Source organism: Periplaneta americana, chromosome 9 (genome assembly GCF_040183065.1).
Source record: "Periplaneta americana isolate PAMFEO1 chromosome 9, P.americana_PAMFEO1_priV1, whole genome shotgun sequence".
Taxonomy (NCBI): domain Eukaryota; kingdom Metazoa; phylum Arthropoda; class Insecta; order Blattodea; family Blattidae; genus Periplaneta; species Periplaneta americana.
In genome coordinates, this window is record NC_091125.1 from 139,147,905 (window position 1) to 139,169,649 (window position 21,745).

The window sequence follows — 21,745 nt, forward strand, 5'->3', positions numbered from 1 at the left end:
ATTTCAACGTGACTCAGCTATTTCAACGTTATTTAGACAAAAAAAAAATTGTTGTGTAGACTAAGAATCGAACTCGCACTCTTCTACACAACACGCAGAAGTCTTACCGTCTGAGCTATGGAAACGACATGAAAGCTTTCTTTTCTGTGCGGAGTGTCGATCTAGTCATGAAGGTCCATTGTCGATTTAACTACACGATTTATGTATATATTTATCTCTTATTTACGTAATATTATCATATTTTTTGCAGTTTTTTAATTGAATTTCGGAACGATGCTAGTAACAAACCAAATAGCCTGAATTTAAGTAACTCAATATTCGTTATCTTGTGTATCGGTGCTCTGGTCTCCGATCATGCGCAGTGTCTTACATCTGAGACTTAGGAATATTCAATCGTCTCATCCTTTTCCAGGGAAACTGTACGTCTTCACTTTACACCAAATGATCTCGATTGGATTTAACATTGGAGAATAAGGTGCCAATCGTAACTTCTGAAATACAAATGATAGTTTCTGAAATACAATTGATACTATCTGAAACTGAATTGACTAATTTGAAATACAAATGATACTATCTCAAATTAAATTGACAAATTTGAAATATAATTAATGTTTTCTGAAATACAAATGATACTATCTGAAATTAAATTGACAAATCTGAAATACAATTAATGTTTTCTGAAATACAAATGATACTATCTGAAATTGAATTGACTAATCTGAAATACAAATGACAAATCTGAAATATAATTGATATTTTCTGAAATACAACTGGAAAAGGTGTAGTCTGAGGCAATTAGGAATGAAATGAATTCCAGTATTAAAAAAATAATATTGAGAAATGAGAAATTTAGCAGGAGATTTAAAAGGACAAGGGTGTGGCTCTTGAGCAATGCATTCATTTACAAATGGCAGTAATAACAGGTGTTCTAGTTGCGTCAAGGTCACCAAGCTTACTATACTTGATAAAAAGGCATGGAGAATATTTAAATGTAAAAAAAGAACAAAAATTCATTTTTTTAACAAATGTGGCCATATTTCACCACAGTACTCCCTTAAACAAAGAAGACCGGGTTGTACCGCGATCGTATCCTGTGACATGATGTAGTGCACAACATATGATTGGGGAAAAGATTTTTTTCCAAATACAGTAAATATCGGAACTTCAGTAATTCGGAATTCGTGATAATTCGGACATATCTCTGTTTTTCTTTTTTTACACAAGACATGTCTTGGTGATTAAAATTCCACACACTGAAGGTAGAAGTGAATACAAAGCGTGAAAAATGTGGTGATAAATTCAAATTATCCTATATAAGAATAATTCAGGCCTATGTACATTAATTTAATTTGTGGACTATAATTCAAACTATCAGAAATTTTACCTTTCCTTAAAGAAAATGTGCCATGATGTATACATGTTATTATTGAAGTGGAGGCTGCCTAGAAGACAAAGCTTACCAAAAAATTGTTGTTTTTTTAGTAAATGGTAGGTACACAATTATAATAAAAAAACAATGGAGAAGGAAAATAAAAAGAAATAACACAATTATAAACAATTGAAGACGACTAAACAAAACATCATTAATTCCAGAAGAAACACATAAAATTTCCTAGTACGGTATCTATTTGCTATCAGATGATCACAGTCGTCTATTTAGCACTAGTTGCAAGATCCAACTTAAGCGAGCAGATCGCCATAGGAAAAGATCAATCTATTTACGTGTAGAGATGGTTTCTTAGGATTTTTATAGATCCCTTCACTGCAGACAGAGATAACCTACTTCAATGACAAGAGTTTGTCCTAGACCAAACAGCTTGCAAAAATGCGCGAATCTTTTTGTGATGGTCCCTCTAGCCCCAATCAGTAGCGCAAATAAACGTAGATAAATATCTCTTTCTTTAAATCACAGACTGAAAATCCCAAAGCTAGCGCTTCCTGTACAGCAATTGACTTGAACTAAACAACTTTAAACTCTCTTATTTAATTAATGTTTTCTGTCCCATATTATGTTTGTAATAGTTATTTATACAACAAGTGGATAATCTTGTGGCATAAGTGAATGTTTGTCGCAATCACTATCGTTCGTGCGACAATTTTCATGAGTGTCATAATAAGATTATCCACGTGTTGGATACAACACTTTATGGCATCTTAGCATTATAAATTGTAGGAAAGAAATATGAAATAAATTCGGCATCCATAGCTGACAAAGTCTTCATATGTTCGTATAAATCGTTTTGATTAGTTGCGCCTGGCATTGACATTGAATAAAGCGAAATGGATGACCTAGCAGGTATTACAAACTCTAGTTATACTTTAGGTATCAAATTTTATGTTACAAGTGTTCCTTTATTTTGTTAATATATTTTTTCTGAACCACAGAACTGTTTTATGTGATATTACAAAAGTGATACAAAATTGTTAAAGATTGGAAATAAATGATATTACCACAGTCGCGAAGCTTGAGGTGTTTTTTTTTTTTTGCAAATCTCGTGATAAAGCGCTCCAAGCGGTTAGCAACTAGAAACAATAGACTGTCCACGGTCGACTTTGGACTGTGTCGTATTTCTATCGCGTGTTAGCTCGTTGCGTATTTCACATTGATGCTTGTGAAATGTTCGTTATTGGTTGTAATGAAAATGTTAATGGCTAAAATATAATAATTGGAATAATAATATGGGACAAGGAGAAGACGTTTGTAGTGCTATAAACTGTAGCAACAGTAAGAGAAAGAGGCCAGAGTTATCCTTTTTCCGATTTCCGAAAGATTCAGAAAGGTTCCTGGGTTTCCACAAGATTGCTGTGCAGAAACAAAACTGTTAATTTTGAAGTTCTTTGTGACTGTTCGAATACATTATATCCTTAAATTTCACAATGAAATGTTTCAGTCTAACCGAAAGGACATTAGATACCGGTTAAAGTTCTGTCACTTAGGCTGCTAAATTTCCAGAGAAATAAAGGTTAGGTCTACTTTTTTTTTCATATGATATATTTTTAATTGTAGCTATTTATTTTGTTATTATTTTTATGTGTTATTTTACTAAAGGCGTAGAAAAATTAAGTTTATTTTAATGAAATTTATTGATCACGTTTTATTTTCAATTCTGGTAGGATTATTATTGCTTAGGACTACTTTTTTTTTTTTCAAAGGATATGTTTTTAATTATAGCTGTTAATTTTGTTGTTATTTTTATTTGTTACTTTACTAGAGACGTAGAAAAAGTCTGTTACAATAAAATTTATTGATCACGTTTTATTTCCAATTCTGGTGTGATTATTATTGCTTAACCTCATCCCACTTTGTTAACTACGTAAGCCTACACTACAAGTACTGGTACACGTAAGTTACTCCATTAATTCATATTTCCATTATTGTTGTAAAGGGAAATGCAAATTAATATTTATTAGTTTCATAGTTAATTATCGCTATAATCTTGAATGAGTGAAGCTATTATAGTAAATTTCAGTTCGTTTTGCACAAACAAAAATTATATTAACTTATTTCTTGCAGGTATCTTCGAGTTTATGGTGGAATTTAATATACTTCATTAAAATAATAAATTAACTTTATGCATTTAATATTTCAATAATGGAAGGAAGGTGTTAATTTTTCCAAAAGAACACGACAACGAAAGTGTAACATATTTTGTCGTCTGCTAGGAGAGAGATCTGCGATGAGGCGATAGTAGCGATCCTAGTGGTGACAACTACCCATGTTTGCATTTTTACTACATATTGAGCTTCGCGACTGTATATAGTAGACTGTGATGTTACCTTCTGTCCTGCATTTCATTTCTTGTTACGTAGCGCGTAGAAGCGGTAAGCAAGATACACGAGTTGCTTGCATCCCTAGCCAAGCGTTCCGATATTACGTCATAGCGATACGTCATTGCTATTATTGGCACGCGTGCCATAATAAGCCGATTATGCACGATATTGGATGTAGTAACAACCTGTTTATTGCTAGGATGGCATAAAATATAGTACATAAAATGCAGTATGTACAGATACACAATTAAAATTTGGAGCGAGTTTTGACGGGAGTCCACCTTATGTAGGCAACAATTTTATTTTGCACGACTGCTCACAAGTACCGATAGCATATATATATATATATATATATATATATATATATATATATATATATATATATATATATATATATATATACAGGGGCTCTTGTTTACTACACATGCGCAGTGTGTTGAAGCCAATCTTATACAATAAGGGAACTCCAAATTTTATTTCCGCTCTTCTTATTTAATTAATGTTTTCTGTTCCATAGTATGTTTGTAAAATATAATAACAGTATGTACGGAATTAAAATTTGGAGCGAGTCTTGATGGGAATCCACCTGTATGTAGGCAACAATTTTATTTCGCACGACTGTTCACAAGTAGGCCTACGGTAGCATCTACTTGTTTATTGCACATGCGCAGTGTGTTGTAAGCGAAACATACAATAAGGGAACTCCAAATTTTATTTCCGAATCTGTACTTCCTGTGCAGTAATCGATTTGGACTAAAGAACTTCAAACTCTTTTTTTTTTAATTAATATTTTCGTCCCACATATGTTTGTAAAATAGAATGATTAACACTAAGTTCGTAATTTTATTTATTTATTTGTTTGTTTGTTTGTTTGTTTGTTTGTTTGTTTGTTTGTTTGTTTGTTTGTTTGTTTGTTTGTTTGTTTGTTTGTTTGTTTGTTTGCTTGCTTGTTTATTTATTTATTTATTTATTTATTTATTTATTTATTTATTTATTTATTTATTTATTTATTTATATATTTATTTATTTGTCTATTCATCCATTCATCTATCCATCTATTTATTTAATTTAGTTACTTATTTAACTATTTATTTATTCCATCCATTCATTTATACTGGTGTAGTTAAGGCCTTAACGTCTTTTCTTAGAATTTAAAAGACATGTTGGTTCGGGTGAAACACGCCTCCTTGTCTGGACGTAAACAACTGAACAACTATGTAAGTATAAATATAATAAACTTTAAAAAAAACGCTGAATCAGCTCACAACCTTTCAAAATTAATAATAAGCTATTAACTTAAATATTTTCAGACAAATATGGCATTCACCACGACGAATTAGACTGCGTGCTCTCCTCCCAACAGCATTCACAGCTTTTTCCATCCCTTTTAAATTTATACATTATATATAACATTTTAACATAGTTAATATCAAATTGTACAATTTAATTTTAATGATATGACCTAATGAGAATATTTAGCCTTAATTGTATAAGGTTAATATCATGCTGTGCCTTTCCTTGTTTTATATACATATGAGAATCTAGCATCAGTGTTCAGCTTTACCATGTACAGTTTACCTCAAGAGGCACGAAACTTACATACTTGTAAATGCCAGCATGTGCATTACTTACTATATTATTAATTGTTAGATCAACTATCACCTATTTTAAAATTGTTTGCATCTCATGCACCTGATGATGACTTTTTAAAGTCGAAAATATTAGTGACTTTGTATTAAATATTGTGATGTAACAGATTATCTGACCTCACAAACTGAAAAGTGTATTTAACTGAAAATGTATTTATTATATATAATTATTGTCTTTTCTTAGGCCGACAGCGTACTGCATTGGACATTCTTCCTCAGATAGGACGGTTTTGTCTCGGACCGTTCAATGTGACGGTGATTTCATTCATTCCTTGGCTGCAATATACTGCACTGAACATCGAAACAAAACGTCCTGTCCGAGACAGAATGCTCGATGCAGTAAGCTGCCGGCCTTACAATCCAACAGATGTTTTTTTTGGTCATTTTTCGAGAAAATCCCCATTTTAGATTTTTGCAGAAAAAAACAATAATAGACAATTAAAAATAAGTTCTCGTAACGAAAAATCGACATTTTTATGTCATTTTTCCACATTTTAATTTCTGCTGCATTTACTCACATTCAAATACTGTACTATAATCTCGCAACAAATTTCATAATATGAAGTTTAAATTTTTACTGCATATTCTGAAAAGTATGGTTAATAAAACTACAGTCAAACCTCTCCTTACGGACACCTCCAAGATACGAACACTCCTCATATATGGACAGATTTTTATGTCCCAACTGAAATAATATAGAAATAATGATAAATTTAACTCTCGTCTACGGACATTCTCACACACGGTCACGGACAGTTGTTTCACAGTCCTAAAGCTTGCTTTACCTCCTGACTGCGGACAGAACTTGGATTTCAAGACCTAATGTGTCACAAAAATGGAAAATTTAGTTTTTAGAACTGTACAGAAATTCCTTATCATGAAAGAAGACAATAAGGGTCTTGTAAGCTACCACTAGCCCAGCTGACTACCCCTTGTTAGCTGGAAGCGGGTGGATGAACAAAATCATAAAATTTAACCTGTCTGATGGGTCCAAGGTTTCCGCAATCGTGAAATTGTATTCGACACACGATAGGGTTAGTAGGATTATTCTCTTCACTTCAATAAATTGTTCTGTTTCGAGAGACATGGCACCTGAAACTAAAGGTTAAGTTGAAAACTGTAAATTACAATACTGCATAACTGTAGACCTAGAAAAAAATTGCATGGTACAGTACTGTATTTTCCTTTTTCGGTCTTATCTACTGTAGTTCAAAGTTGCAAAGAATTTACTGTAGTATACTGTATTTAGAATATACATTTAATTTAAAGCGTGAAGAGATACGTAATGCATATTATAAATTTACTCTTAGATTGGGGAGCCTCCCTCCCAATAAAGGACACCTCCCAGATGCAGACAGATTGTTACGTCTCTTCGATGTCCGTAAATGTGAGGTTTCACTGTGTAGTCCTTTTTTTTTTTTTGGATAAAGTAAATAGAACATCTTGTTCATAGAACATCTTGTTATTCCTCATCTTTTACAATATCCACCTCGCGTCAATGGAATTCCTTGTCACAAAGTATTAGGGGCTGCAAGACAACAAACACCTTTAAGAACAGCTTAAAAGATAACCTTATTAGCATTTCACTCCAATCATACTGATTTAAACTATCACTGACTACACTGTTACTTTTTTCTTTAGACATCATCCTGATTGTGCTGTATTTTCAAAATTGTCTCATAATAATCTCTATTATCTAATATCATTTGAAATATATTAACATTCTATATATTTTAGTTTAATTCTGCTACACAGTTTATTTCAGTGTTTAATTAATAGTTCATAGTATTTTGTTGTTTAATTCGTAAATAACTCTTGTATACATGTAACTCTCATCTAAATCAAATTGTTGAATTCTTTGTAAGTTCATGCATATGTATATACACTTTTTGCTGGTTGAGTGGAAGAGAAGGCCTTACGGCCTTAACTCTGCCAGCTAAAATATATCATTATTATTATTATTATTATTATTATTATTATTATTATATTTTTTTAAAAGGTAAAAAATAATATATATATATATATATATTACCCGGACACAAAATCAATAATTTTGAACAGACTTTTAGGTGATTTATACAGTATATTCAAAGACGCTGCTGTTAAATTAGCCTATATGCATGTTAAAGATACTGTACAACTTTTTTCAGACATGTATAGAAAAAAATTGTCTCAAGCTTAAAAATATAGAAAATACAAATTTCACCAATTTCATCCCTTAACTGTTCTTTGGCCCCCAAACGGCCGCGATCTCACGGTTGAGAATCACTATTCTGCTCTATAACTTAGGCCAGGGATCCGCACTGAAGCAAAGTGAGGAAAAGAGGCCTCGTCATCAAAAACGTTGAGAAATACTGCTCTACACCACGTAGCCAACACAGGGGTAAAATCGTTACAGTCATGCCTGAAGTACAAATTCTAACTTCATTTGCTTGCAGATCTCGTCAGATGCTCAGCAGTCCGCCGTCTGTGTTCGTAAATGCTTGTACTGAACCGACGCTGAATATAAACCTACCAGCCGATTGCAGGCATCGCCAGAGCGGAAAAGTCGACAGACCTATAAGCAATTCTGAAAACGAAAAGAGCTTCCACTGATTAATTTATTTTATTTAAACAAGGGCCACATTTTCAAATTATTATCTATTGTTCTTGAGAATTGTGAAAATTGCAGGCATACCTATCTCGATAAAATAAAAATCGATGTAGCCGGGTTCAATTTGTTGGCAGAGTAATGTCCTTGAATGTGTTCCTTGTCTTGCGCTCGTATCATGTTGTCTCAAGTGCTGGTTTTGCACCATGTTCATCCCTCTTTTAGGATTAACGTTGAAAAAGGTTGAATATACAGGGTGAACCATAAGTGATGTCATTAATTTAAGGGGGTTATTCTTTGACATATATCAAACAAAAAAAATGTAATATAATACTTTTTCTAGACTTTGCTTCCTTTTCGTGATAAAAATTGTTTTACATGAAACATTTCATTGCGTGTTTTGGAAAAGCTATTGGTTTAATACCAAATATGCTGAGTTAATTTAAGAGAGCAGTGTATTATGATAATAAATGATTGAAAGAAGTTTAGTTTTGTCCTTCAAATGTACAGGAATTTTATCCGAACAAATGTAACTTTTCGTTCTGCAAAGAAATTTTACAGTGTTATATTTCTTCGGATTAAATCTCTGCACATTTAAAGGACAAAACCAAAATTCTTTCAAACATTTATTATCATAATACACTGCTCTCTTAAATTGACTGAGCATATTGGAAATTAAATCAATGGCTTTCCCAAAATACACTATGAAATGTTTCATATAAAACAATTTTCATCTCGAAAAGGAAGCAAAAACGAGCAAAATTGTATCGAACGTTTTTATTTGAAATATCTAAAAAGAATAACTCTCTGAAATTAATGACATTACTTACGGTTCATCAAGTATATCAGGTATTGTATTGAAACACATTTACCTTTGATTTAGAGTTAAACCTTACATAATGAGCGACTGCTTCTTGTAGATATGTTTATCTGTAAGTGACGTCACAAGTTTGTAGTTGTTCAGGTTATTGCTTCATGTTCTCATGCGAGAGTCAAACAAAATAGATTGTAACTCCTAAACCGTAAGAGATGAATCAACACGGATTGAGTTTCTTTTAAGACCGCATTAATTGACTATTTCACTCGTAATTAGTTCTGATTCATCTTTTGCGATTTAGCCTAGCAAGCTGTTGAAAGCCTGTAAAATTAGGAAAAGTACAGTAGAACCTCGCTAATTCGGGCTAATTGGGAATAATCCAGTCTGAATTAGTGAAAGTCCGAATTATAGAGAATTTACTGAACAGATTTATTTCAACAATTGACTAAATATATTTCATACGGTTGTTTCTTTATAACTTAATGTTTAATCATACTATTTTACAAACATGAACACAAAATATTAATTTAAGAAAGTAGGCCCTACTATAGTCCCGTCGCTCTAATTTCCGGCAGCCAATCGCGTTGCAGGTCGGCTACATTTAAACGTGTGCGTCTTGTGATTCGCTGAGGAAGACGTTATTCATTTCTTAAGGCTCGATAAATACTTAATATAATCGCCCGCCATTTTGGCTCTTTCGTTGGCGTTCGCAGAAAGGGCACGAATACGTTATTTGCCGCTCAATTATTTGCTCAATTACAGTGCGTTTGATTTATTATCATAGGAGCTACGACATGATAATGTTTAACGGTGTGGAAAATAGATTCCTCGTATGGTAGCTCGGCAACGAAAGAACAAAAATGGCGAACGATACCACCTACCTAGACTTTATAGAGCCTTCACTTTCTAAGACTTAAGCAAAGAGGAGTCATGCCGGGAACAATAGCGCCGCGACTTTAGCTTTCAAATTTCAAAACTGATTTAAAGTAAGAGGTAAGTGTTGTCTTTGACTGTTTGCGCTGCTGTGCTTTATGTACAGTCGTCCTAAGAAAAAATGGTAGGACTCTTGTTCGGTATATTTACTTAGAGGGAGTGTTCACAAGACTACAGAGTAGCTGAGAGCTAATTAGAGCTTTTCGTCATGAGTTCGAATCCGCATCGTGGCAGAATTGTTTATGTTTTAGCATATATATGTAATAGGCCTATAATCGTATTAATATAGTGATTATTCTTAACTTATATTTGGTGAAAATTATGTTCCTATAAATACGCCATACTCTTTCAGCAAGAGGTTTTGTGGGCAGACACTGGGAGGCTAGAGACAAGATGATGAACTGTTGATCAATTTGTTATTAACGTTTAGTATTTAGTATTCTGCTTACTGCCTGTGTTCTTATATTGTATTTGTACCGCTTAACGTCATTGTTTGGCTAATGACTCCAGTCATGCATTAAATAAATTAAAAAATAATAAATACGCCATATGTATTAATGTATTAGTAGAGACCGTATTCTGTTCCAGGGCGTACGGAGATAAGATTAGTTGTTCATAGACTATACTGGCATGATTTCATGTTGGCGCGTGGCACAGGTACTACGAGGGAACACTTTTTCTTTTCTTTTTTCTGCAGTTGACGTTCTATTAATGATTCAAAATTTGATCTTTTGGATACATTCGAAAATACATTGTATTGGCAAAAATTGATATTACGATGACATTTCCTACAATTTAAATTATTTGTTCATTTATTTATTTGATTTACTTTTACTGGTACTGGTAGAGGCCATCAGGCCTTCTATTTCACTCAACCACTATAAAAATACATTTTATTTGTTAACTAATGCTGGCCCGGGTTCGATTCCCGGTCGGGGCAAGTTACTTGGTTGAGGTTTTTTCCGGGGTTTTCCCTCAACCCAATATGAGCAAATGCTGGGTAAATTTCGGTGTTGGACCCCGGACTCATTTCGCCAGCATTATCACCTTCATCTCATTCAGACGCTAAATAACCAAAGCTGTTGATAAAGCATCGTAAAATAACCTACTAAAATAAAAAAAAAAATTAACTAATGCTAAGTCCTTTGCAATGAAGCCATTAAATCTCTTTCTCTCCAATATAGGAGGGTGATGTAGCAGAAAGTGTAACAGTATAAAATAGGCACTATATTTTTATGTTATGGCGGTTATATCATCTACAGACATCCCCCAAACTGTTTGGAGAACCACATCTGCTGTTGGTTAGATAGCCGAACTCCACCGATCATATCCCCTCTTCACCACTTAGCAAACGCTTATGCTTGTCTTGGCAGGTCAGCATATTGAAATGGTATTTCCTCAATTTCTGATGGAACAGTTATACCGCTGTGACTCGGCCGCCAGAGCCTCGTTTGTTAAAAACAGGTGGCACCACGGGAAGGAGAAGATGGGATCCGAGGAGGAGAGGTTATGGAATGCACTTCACTACTCCTTGCAACCCTATAAAAATACATATCAAATATAAATAACATCAATACAGAAAACAATGGAATAATGATGATGATAATAATAATAATAATAATAATAATAATAATAATAATAATAATAATAATAATAATACCAAAATGTAGATGTTTAGTTAAATGCAATTCTAAAGATTAAAAAAAAGACTTCAGTATTAAATAAGACAATTTGGATCGAAGGAATGAATAACATAATGAAGGAAAATTGATATATTAAAAATAAACATTCTACAAAAGTAATATTTGAAGAAAGAACATATTCTAGAGGCGAAAACTAGTCTTCCTGACAATCGGGTTTTGAAAGTAGTAAATGCCTGGCAGCCCTTTACACTATGCACACTAAAATACGCAGTTTTCACTATTACACTGATCAAACACGACATGATCTGGCCGCTGATTGTGTTCTTTAAATTAAATTTGGCCATCGAGAGACATTAAGTTGGCCAATTCTACTTTAGGACATAACGATAGAGCGGGATACATTTTTGTAAGTCTCTTATGCATCAAAGTAGCCTATTTACTAGCGTACAAACTTTCAACAAGGGTTTCAGTCTGAAATTGTAAAAGATTCCAATGTGAGGCAATAAATAATATCACACAACGAACAAATATGATCCAGGCAGGATTGGAAACAGCAAGAAAATGTAAAAAAAAAAAATCGCGTTTCATACATTGCGTATACCTCGGTCGACTACCAAGTGGTCATTGAACATTTACACGAAAGAGTAGGCCTACATATTGAACCCAATTTCAAGAATAAAATATTAAAACGTACAGACACATTTTATAGGCCTAATCATCCCATGCACTATCACCTTTACTTTTTAACTTTGTTCTAGAGTCTGCCATTAGGAAAGTCCAGGATAACAGAGAGGGTTTGGAATTGAACGGGTTACATCCGCTGCTTGTCTATGCGGATGACATGAACATGTTAGGAGAAAATCCACAAACGATTAGGGAAAACACGGGAATTTAACTGGAAGCAAGTAAAGAGATAGGTAGCTACAGTAACAAATATAAATGATACTCGGGAGGAAATTAAACACAGAATAAATATTGGAAATGCCTGTTATTATTCGGGTGAGAAGCTTTTATCATCCAGTCTGCTCTCAAAAAATGTGAAAGTTAGAATTTATAAAACAGTTGTATTACCGATTGTTCTTTATGGTTGTGAAACTTGGACGCTCACTTTGAGAGAGGAACAGAGGTTAAGGGTGTTTGAGAATAAGGTGCTTAGGAAAATATTTGGGGCTAAGAGGGATGAAGTTACAGGGGAATGGAGAAAGTTACACAACACAGAAAAACTGCACGCATTGTATTCTTCACCTGACATAATTAGGAACATTAAATCCAGACGTTTGAGATAGGCAGGGCATGCAGCACGTATGGACGAATCCAGAAATGCATAGAGAGTGTTAGTTGGGAGGCCGGAGGGAAAAAGACCTTTAGGGAGGCAGAGACGTAGATGGGAAGATAATATTAAAATGGATTTGAGGGAGGTGGGATATGATGATAGAGAATGGATTAGTCTTGCTCAGGATAGGGACCAATGGCGGGCTTATGTGAGGGCGGCAATGAACCTCCGGGTTCCTTAAAATCATCCCATTGTGTTTGACGGCTGACAAGTGTCATACGTTATTTTAAGCCAGGACCTGGTACCATTATTTCAAAAAGAACCTTCATTTACTTTATCGTAAAAGGATGCAGAACTGTAGGTCACGGGATTTAGCAAATCCTCTTTGCTACTGACCCACACTCTGCTGCATGTGTCTGTCAAATTACGGCGCCACAGCTTTTTCGGAGACGGCGCCAAGATTTCCACTGTTGTCGGGCGTACATCTCTATTTAGATATTCGAGTAACGCAGCGACATGTAGCGTGTACCACATTCATCTTGTGGCCCAGAAGAACGCTTCGTGTTTCTTACATACGATACAGTTCATCGTGGCTTCCTGGAACCATTTATTTTCAAACACTCTGTGTTTCTTTAGCGAACTATTTCTCTATTCCTACCCCAATGTACATTCAAAATTATAGCTACGAGTCAAGATCTTCTGAACACTACAAAGTCGTTTCTAAGAGACTAAAACAACATCAAAGCAGACAAATGAAGTCCGTTTTGAGAAGGATGATCAACAAGCCACTAACGTTAACGGTGAAAAGTCTATTTACAAACCATGTATTCCTCACTTCAGAGAGAGATACAAAATTAATATTAATACATGGGAAGTGAAAGGACTTCTTTTTGGCGCTGGGGGAACTTCATTCTCCTTTCCCTTAAATTTTATAATGAGGACATTAACAAAATTTGTCTAATGGTATTTAGATATTCATTATCCATTTTACACAATCACTTGTATAACACTACGTAATATATTTTTTTTTTTACTTCATTTCATTACTCTTAATTGTATTTTCATCTCATATTTCTCCAAAATCAAATTTTACTTTATTTATAATTTATCATTGTTCTGTATTCTCTCCGCAAAATCATATTGTATTTTATTTTTAATTTAACCTCTGCTTTGTATTTTGGATCCTAGTGGTCAGCCGTAGATATCGGCCAGATGTCCCAAATTGTGGAATTAGTAGCAGTCACGAAGCTTGAGTTGTTGAGAGTGCTAGGAACAATAGACTGTGCCGGTACTATTCGCATTGTCTGTAATGGGGCGATAGTAGCGATCCTAGTGGTTAGCAACTATCTACGAATGCATATTTCCTACATATTGAGCTTCGTGACTGTATATACTAGATGTGGTATAATCTTGACGAAAGAAATTCTGTCATATTGGTATCAATGATGATGGTATGATAACTATAGCAATGTTGATGATATTGACGTAACGGTGGTGGTGGTGGTGGTGGTGTATATATGTATTTATTCACACTGCAATGGATATATACCCGGTGGCAGTGGTAACTAATTACACTCAATAATGACAATAATAAACTTATTAATTAAAAATACAGTTAATAATAATACCAATAATTAATACAAATAATTAATACTAATAATAATAATAATAATAATAATAATAATAATAATAATAATAATAATAATAGGGAATATCCTAAATTAAATGAAGCACGATCACTTAAAATAACATTTAAAATAAATTTAAATAAAATAATGGTGGTGACAGACAAATATGATTATGATTGGTATATTAATATTTTGGCTAAACTAGCGCTGAGTTAGTTTCTCGTACTCCGTTTATACATCTTCAAATGTTTAGAGCTCTCTCCTCAGTCATACCAACATAACTTTAGTGACATTACTTAAGTGTAACGCTAGTGTACACTCACGCTATACCTTGCATATACGAATCTCTGACAAGTTAGGTTAGGTTGGGTTAGATTAGGTTAGTTTAGGTTTTTGTTATGTCTTAAATATATGAATCTGCGCAGAATTTTCAAGCGCTGGGCAAAGGCCGGTGATTTTTTTGTTTTGTGATGTTGTCAGTAATGGTTTGTAATAAGATAGTGTAATGACGGATTTTCACTTCTGAAATCACCAGAACTAACTGTGCGCTAGTTTCATCAGTATTTGTTATAAATTAAAAACAATCATCTAAGATTACTAAATAAAATTTTAAAATCAAGAAAGTCAAGTGAGAACTCATTCCAGAACAAAAATTACTATAATAGAATGAAGTGAAGTAACTTTGTGTCTCTACCCGTTCTATGAATTTAGTCATGAAGTACTTAACTTACCTCAGAAGCACTAGTATTATTCGATACTCTGCTGTAACGATGGAAGTCTTGTGAAAACACGTCTCAAACGAACACACACATTCTAATGATTTCCATATGCACGGATTCACAGTATGGTAGGTTATTACTATTTCATATATTAAATACGTTTCTATATTAATATATCACCACACTTATATTTATAAAAATGAACATAAAACCTACACGAACTTACGTAGACCTACACAAATATGTTTGTGTTAATTTTAATAAATTTACGAGCTCGGTAATTCAGACAGAACACGTAAAAACCAAGATGGCTAAAACACTGAAGATCGAGTCAATTCTAAAATATGAACAAATTAAATGAGAGCACAGATTGTATAAAAACAGAAAGAGTATAGTAAAAAAGAGTTGTGTTGCATTGCCACAGAGTTTCTGTAAGGGTGGGTAATGGGTATGTTTCATTGGCTGAAGAAGTCGGAGAGACCTTGAAATACAGACAACTGACATTCATAGGTAACTCAGACTGAGTTCAATCCAACGATCTTAGCGATCCACACCAAGAGGAGTAGAGATCTACACACACAAACTGTTGATCGGCACTTACAAATCCCTTAGATGGCAGCACTCATAATTTTGTTAACAAAAGTGTCCATGGCCTTCTAAAACACGAAGACTGACAAACGACAGTTATGACATAATCTGAATTTATTTACAAGTCTTTTATATTATATATTCATATGGACTTTAACTTTAATCGTGTATTCTGTGTGTTATTGATATTACAGTATTTTGCGCTTTCTCCCTTGCTTATATTGAACGTATTCTCCAATGGCGGAAAATACCTTTAGAAGAATAAAAAAAGAAAAGTAGTAGTAATGACACGATCCCCTGAAATAAAAAAAAATTATCATGTGTATTTCTTAACGTAATTAAAACCCAAACATTATTCAGAATTACTAGTAACTACAAACAAGGAAGAAATAGTAGGGTCTAACATAGGGTTTCCATTTTATCTTATTTGAAAACCGGGACGTTTGAAAAATACCTCACTAAAAACAGGAGACATTTTGTAAAAATGCGGGACACACAAAAAAGAAAAAAATCTCAACATTATTATGTAATTAAAGTTTAATTATCAACGTATTAAACTGAAGTACCTACTACTGAACTACTTGTATTTTATTTTCATCACAGCATACTAATTTTTACGCATCTTTTTACATAATTTTTAGTAGGTTATTTACGACGCTTTATCAACATCTTTGGTTATTTAGCATCTGAATGAGATGAAGATGATAATGCCGGTGAGATGAGTCCGGGGTCCAGCACCGACGCAAGATAACCATAGCAGTTGATAAAGCGTCGTAAAATAACCAATTTAAAAATTACTCCATAGTTTCATCTGGTATTTTATGAGATTATTGTGACTGAGAACTGAGATACGTATTGTTAATTGTTTTCACTTATAAAGGTAGGTTGTGAGTGACCAAGTAATATATAAGGACTTGCGATCTGAGGGCTAGAGGCCGGAATTCGGGGTAGACCACAAGCCACAAGTCGTGCTAAAAATGTTGCTTTGCTAATTATCCAGTATGGAGTGCTGTGTACTACACGGAAGTTATCTAACTTTCGCAGTGGTCACACCGTGTGGTATGTTATAATTTTATGTTATTTTTTTTAAGAAGCCTATGTTCCCCCCCCCCGTATACTATATGGGAGGATATCGAAGTTTCGCCCAACTTGTTAGGAAGTTTAGTAAATCTCGGGGACGTTGTGGAAGTTTTGACAACGAGAAAAATCCCGTTCTCCCCCCCCCCCGGTATTGAACCCAGGACCTTTCAGTCCGTAGCCAGTTGCTCTACCAACTAATCTACCTCGCCGCCCACAATATTATTAAACAAGCTCCAAAATAAGCTATTAGGTAACTAGCATTTATTTACATTTAGAACACTATTTGTTCTCATAAACCGCGATGTCAAAGTTCGTAAAGGTGATTTAATACACAACGTGGGTATTTTCTGGCAGCATCTTCAAGGAAAACAATTTTTTTAAGTCCGGATGTCATGTTCAAGTTCCGGAACACGCGTGGCATTCCTGAGTGAATTAAATCTTGGAAAATGTGACTAGAGTGTCAGTAACGACTGCTAAGTGTAAACTTAACGCGTGCCAAGATTCATAAACCTAACCCTACCATGTCTCGTCTCTCTAGAGATGAATGCAAGAAATAAAATCAAAACTGGTGCATGTGTAGCCTATAATATAATCCGTGGCGCTACAGCCCGTGAAGGGCCTAGACCGACCAGCCGGCTGCTGGCCTCACGCCCACATGCCGAAACAGAGGTGGACGATCATCCAACCAGAATGGAGGTATCGTGTGGTTAGCACGATGATCCTCCCAGCCGTTATAGCTGGCTTTCGCAACCGGATTTCGCTACCTATCGTAGCTCCCCAAGTGCATCATGATTCTGGGTGGGCACCGGTTACATACGCTGGCGGAAATTTCATGAGAAAATTTCTTCCTCTATGAGGACTCGGACCAGCGCGCATTCCGTAACGGGAGTCCTAGGCAGGATCCTAAGACCACGACGCCACGGCGCGGGACTGTGTAGCCCATATTACTCTAAAAATACAAATATAACCATCAGCATTACCATCATGGGCTAGATCTAATAATCTGCTTCAATTTTAATCGAAAATAGTCGTTCCATAAGCCTACATAATTCGACGGTGTTAACGTAAAAGGGCTTGTCCCACAAAATATTTTTTTCAGAAACAGCTATAATTAAATTTTAACACATTATATGAAGGAATGTAAACATAACTGTCAAAAAACATATCTTCACGTTCTGTAATTAAATTTTAACTAATTACACTAATTAGAGCAAAAAGAAGTCACATTTAAAACATCATCGATATGATCCCTGCGCATTCCGTAACTTTCCGTCCTTCAGGTCCTTAATCCATTAACATTTTTGGTACTTGTTTCCTGTTCATCCTTGTTATGTGTTCTTTCCAGTTACATCTACGTATAATAATAAAAAACTGTGTTTATACGAGGGCTGATCAAGAAAGAAAGAAAGAAAGAAAGTCTGAGACTGATTGTTTTCACAGATGTTTATTACTCTACTTCAATTTTCACATGATCTTTTTCAGAGTAGTTCCCTTCTACTTGAATGCACTTGTTACAGCGTTTCTTCCAATCCTCTAACATATGAGGCAGACCATTCTTTGTCAGGTCCTTGAAAATCGCCTCACATTTCTGGAATCAGTTATCATCGGTGATGGGTCATGGACCTCTAGATAAAGAACTAAGGGAAGTGCTTTGTGTGAAGTGTGGCATTGCATAGGGCAGAAACCTGAGGCGAAGTGAAGAGAAGGGACTAGAAGCATTTGAAATGTGGGTATGGAGAGGAATGGAATGTGTGAAGTGAACAGGCAGAATAAGAAATGGAGCTTTGTTGGAATGAGTGGATGAAGACAGAATAATGCTGAAACTGATCAGGAAGAGGAAAATGAATTGGTTGGGTCACTGGCTGAGAAGAAACTGCCTACCGAAGGAAGCACTGGAAGGAATGGTGAACGGGAGAAGAGTTCGGGGTAAAAGAAGATATCAGATGTTATATGACATTTAGATATATGGATCATATACGGAGACAAAGAGGCAGACAGAAAATACGAGTAGAAAAGATTAGAGAATGCTGGGTTTGCAGTGAAATACCTGCCCTTGGGCATGAATGAATTAATTTATTGATATACCTATTTATTTATTTATTTATTTATTTAGCTTCCATTAAATCAACACATTTATTGATTTATTTAAATTTATTGGTCTGGTCGAATGAATGGATCGATTTATTGATTGAGTGGTTAGTTGGTTGATTGACTGATCTATCGATGGACTGAATGACTGACTCATTGACTGACAGTGATTGATTGAGTTTTTTATTGGGTTATTTTACGACGCTGTATCAACATCTAGGTTATTTAGCGTCTGAATGAGATGAAGGTGATAATGCCGTTGAAATGAGTCCGGGGTCCAGCACCGAAAGTTACCCAGCAGTGATTGATTGACCGAGAGTGATTGACTGACAAAGTGAGTGATTGATTGACAGTAATTTACTGACAGAGTGATTAACTGATTAACGGAGTGATTGATTGGGTTGATTTATTGATCTATCGATGGAATGAATGACTGACTTACTGATTGAAAGTCATTTACTGATTGACTAACAGGGTGACTGAGTGACTGAGAGAATGACTGACTGACAGATTAATTGACTGACATAGTGATTTACTATCAGAGTGATTAACTGACTGACGGACTGATTGGTTGATTGACTGATTGATTGGCAGAGTTATTAACTAATCGACTGACAGTGATTGACTAATTGATTGATTGTGATTTATTGACAGAGTGATTAACTGATTGATAGAGTGATTGAGTGACTGATTGATTGACGGAGTGACTGATTGAACGATTGAGAAGACGAGTGAATGAATGGAAAGTTCAATGGTTAGCAAGGCGCTTATGTTAGTAGTAGGTAAGGCTCCGTCCTAAATGAGTGAATTTGTGAATCTATTAATGAGTGAGAGTTATTATTGAATTATTGGTGAATGCATCTGTGTATGCTGGTAGGTGGGTGTGTACATGGGCGACTGAGCACCACATAAAACAGTATTCAATCAAACTTGTCAATCCGAACATGTTCATTCACAACATTTGGCAATACACGCATTTGTTTCGGCTGTATCTGTGTTAACAGCAGGAGATAGTGATCTGTTCTGAGTGATTAATTGGCGGGCTACTTGACTGATGGATTTATAAGCGATATAACTGCCGTGAGTAGGGGGACGGGATACTTAACGCATGTCCAAAGAACTAAGAGCGAGTCCAACTAATCACATCCGATCAGAACTACATTCGTTTCAACACAATGGAAAATTTGTGAAGAATAACAAAAGCCATTCATCTAACGTGACGGAACAGATTTCCACGTCAGTTTCTGTCTTCCACGGGGTGATAGCTGACGCGTATTTATGATGTGCAGAATGAGTGAGAGGCGCTATAACCTTAACTACTACAATATCTACGATCGAACAAAATATGTAAACAATTCAGATCATGTTAACACCTTCAGTATTATTGAAAAGTCGCTAAAGACCAACTTGTTTTAATTAACCCAATCTAACATACGATTTTTTTTTGCACACTGATGTAGATGTAAAAATATCTGACGCCCTCGATAACATCGGAGGGGGGGGGGATTAATTTTGCCTTATACGTGCCCCCACCTCCGAAGCAGAATTCAACTTTACCAGAATAAAAGAGTTCGGGAAGATCTTAGGCAATCATATGTGGAGCAACACTGCCCCGTCGATTTAGTAGAACGTGTTTGAGTCTAAAGAAAGCAGCAATACAGTACAACGTTGTGGCGAGAATCTAAGCCCCCGCATACAGGTAAAGGCTGGTCCACAATAAACCGCGAACGAGAACCATAACGAGAACGGGAAGCGAAGAACGTGAACATGAAGATTTTTTATTCGCAATAAACCGAGAACGAAAACGGCTATGCATATTGATATATTGATATGTATGTAAATAAGGATATGTAAAGTCGATATGATGCATTCTGATTACATTTGTGTATAATGGACCAATGGCGTTTTTTCATAAGTAGGCCTACAAGCCAGCCAACATAAACATAGGTTATCCAACTTCGAAATTTAAGAATTAAATTCACGTGGTATTCTGGTCACATATACACGTAGAATATATTGAAAGTGATTTTACTGAATTTCTGGTTAGCAATGAATGAACAAGAAATTATGTCACGGCCTCCTTGCTACAAAATATACGACGACCAAATAGTTTTTTAATGACAAAAGAATGAAGCTAGTAGGCTGTGAACGGAAACGAGAACGGCAAAGTTAAAACTTAGCCAACTCTCACGTTCCCGTTCCCGTTCCCGGACTCTGGCAAGTTTCTCATTTATTTAACAATTTTTCCATTTTCGTTCTCGTTTCCGTTCCCGGTTTATTATGGACCAGCCTTTATGCATCGTCACAAAACGTTCACGTCTGAGTATTTCTGATAACGTAAATATTATTCAACGCCTTGAAAACTGCGCAAATATTAAGGATATTGCTGAAGAGTTTAAGATAGGATTATTTATTTATTTACTTATGTATTTATTTATTTACTTATTTATTGTTGTACTTTATAATGTATTCTAGGAAAAAACATTAATTTATATTAATGTTGTATCATTCACTTTTTTAATGAATTAACAACTCTTAAAATACTCATTCCCGTATGCTCGACATTTTACTGTCCATAACATTCCTTGACTTCCGTGCTTTACCTAAACATGATGCTTGCCGATTGTAGGAGACTTGCTTCGCGTTATATATAAGTAAACATTGGCTTTCTCCTAAATCGACTGAACAGTGTATTAACAATCAATCAACATATTGGAGCTGTAAGTATCGTATCGTCATCGGTCATTGTCATCATTGTCATCACCACCACTATCTACAACATTTTTACGTGGTTATTTAACAACGCTGTATCACCTATTGGGTTATTTTGCGTCGCTGAAATTGGTGATAGCGAGATGGTATTTGGCGAGATGATGCTGAAAATTCGCCATAGATTACGTGACTTTCGCCTTACGGTTGAGAAAAACCTCGGAAAAAACCCAACTAGATAATCAGTCCCAGCGAAA

At 34.9% G+C, this 21,745-nt stretch overlaps 1 protein-coding gene across 1 annotated transcript in view; it reads right to left on the reverse strand.

Moving 5' to 3' along the window:
- Window positions 1-15,284, reverse strand: part of LOC138705615 (uncharacterized) — a 463,767-nt gene extending 448,483 nt beyond the window's left edge. The window contains exon 1 of the mRNA XM_069834215.1: window positions 15,036-15,284. The gene's annotated coding sequence lies outside the window, so the exon portion shown is untranslated. The remainder of the gene's footprint in view (window positions 1-15,035) is intronic.
- Between the last annotated feature and the right edge of the window lie 6,461 nt (window positions 15,285-21,745).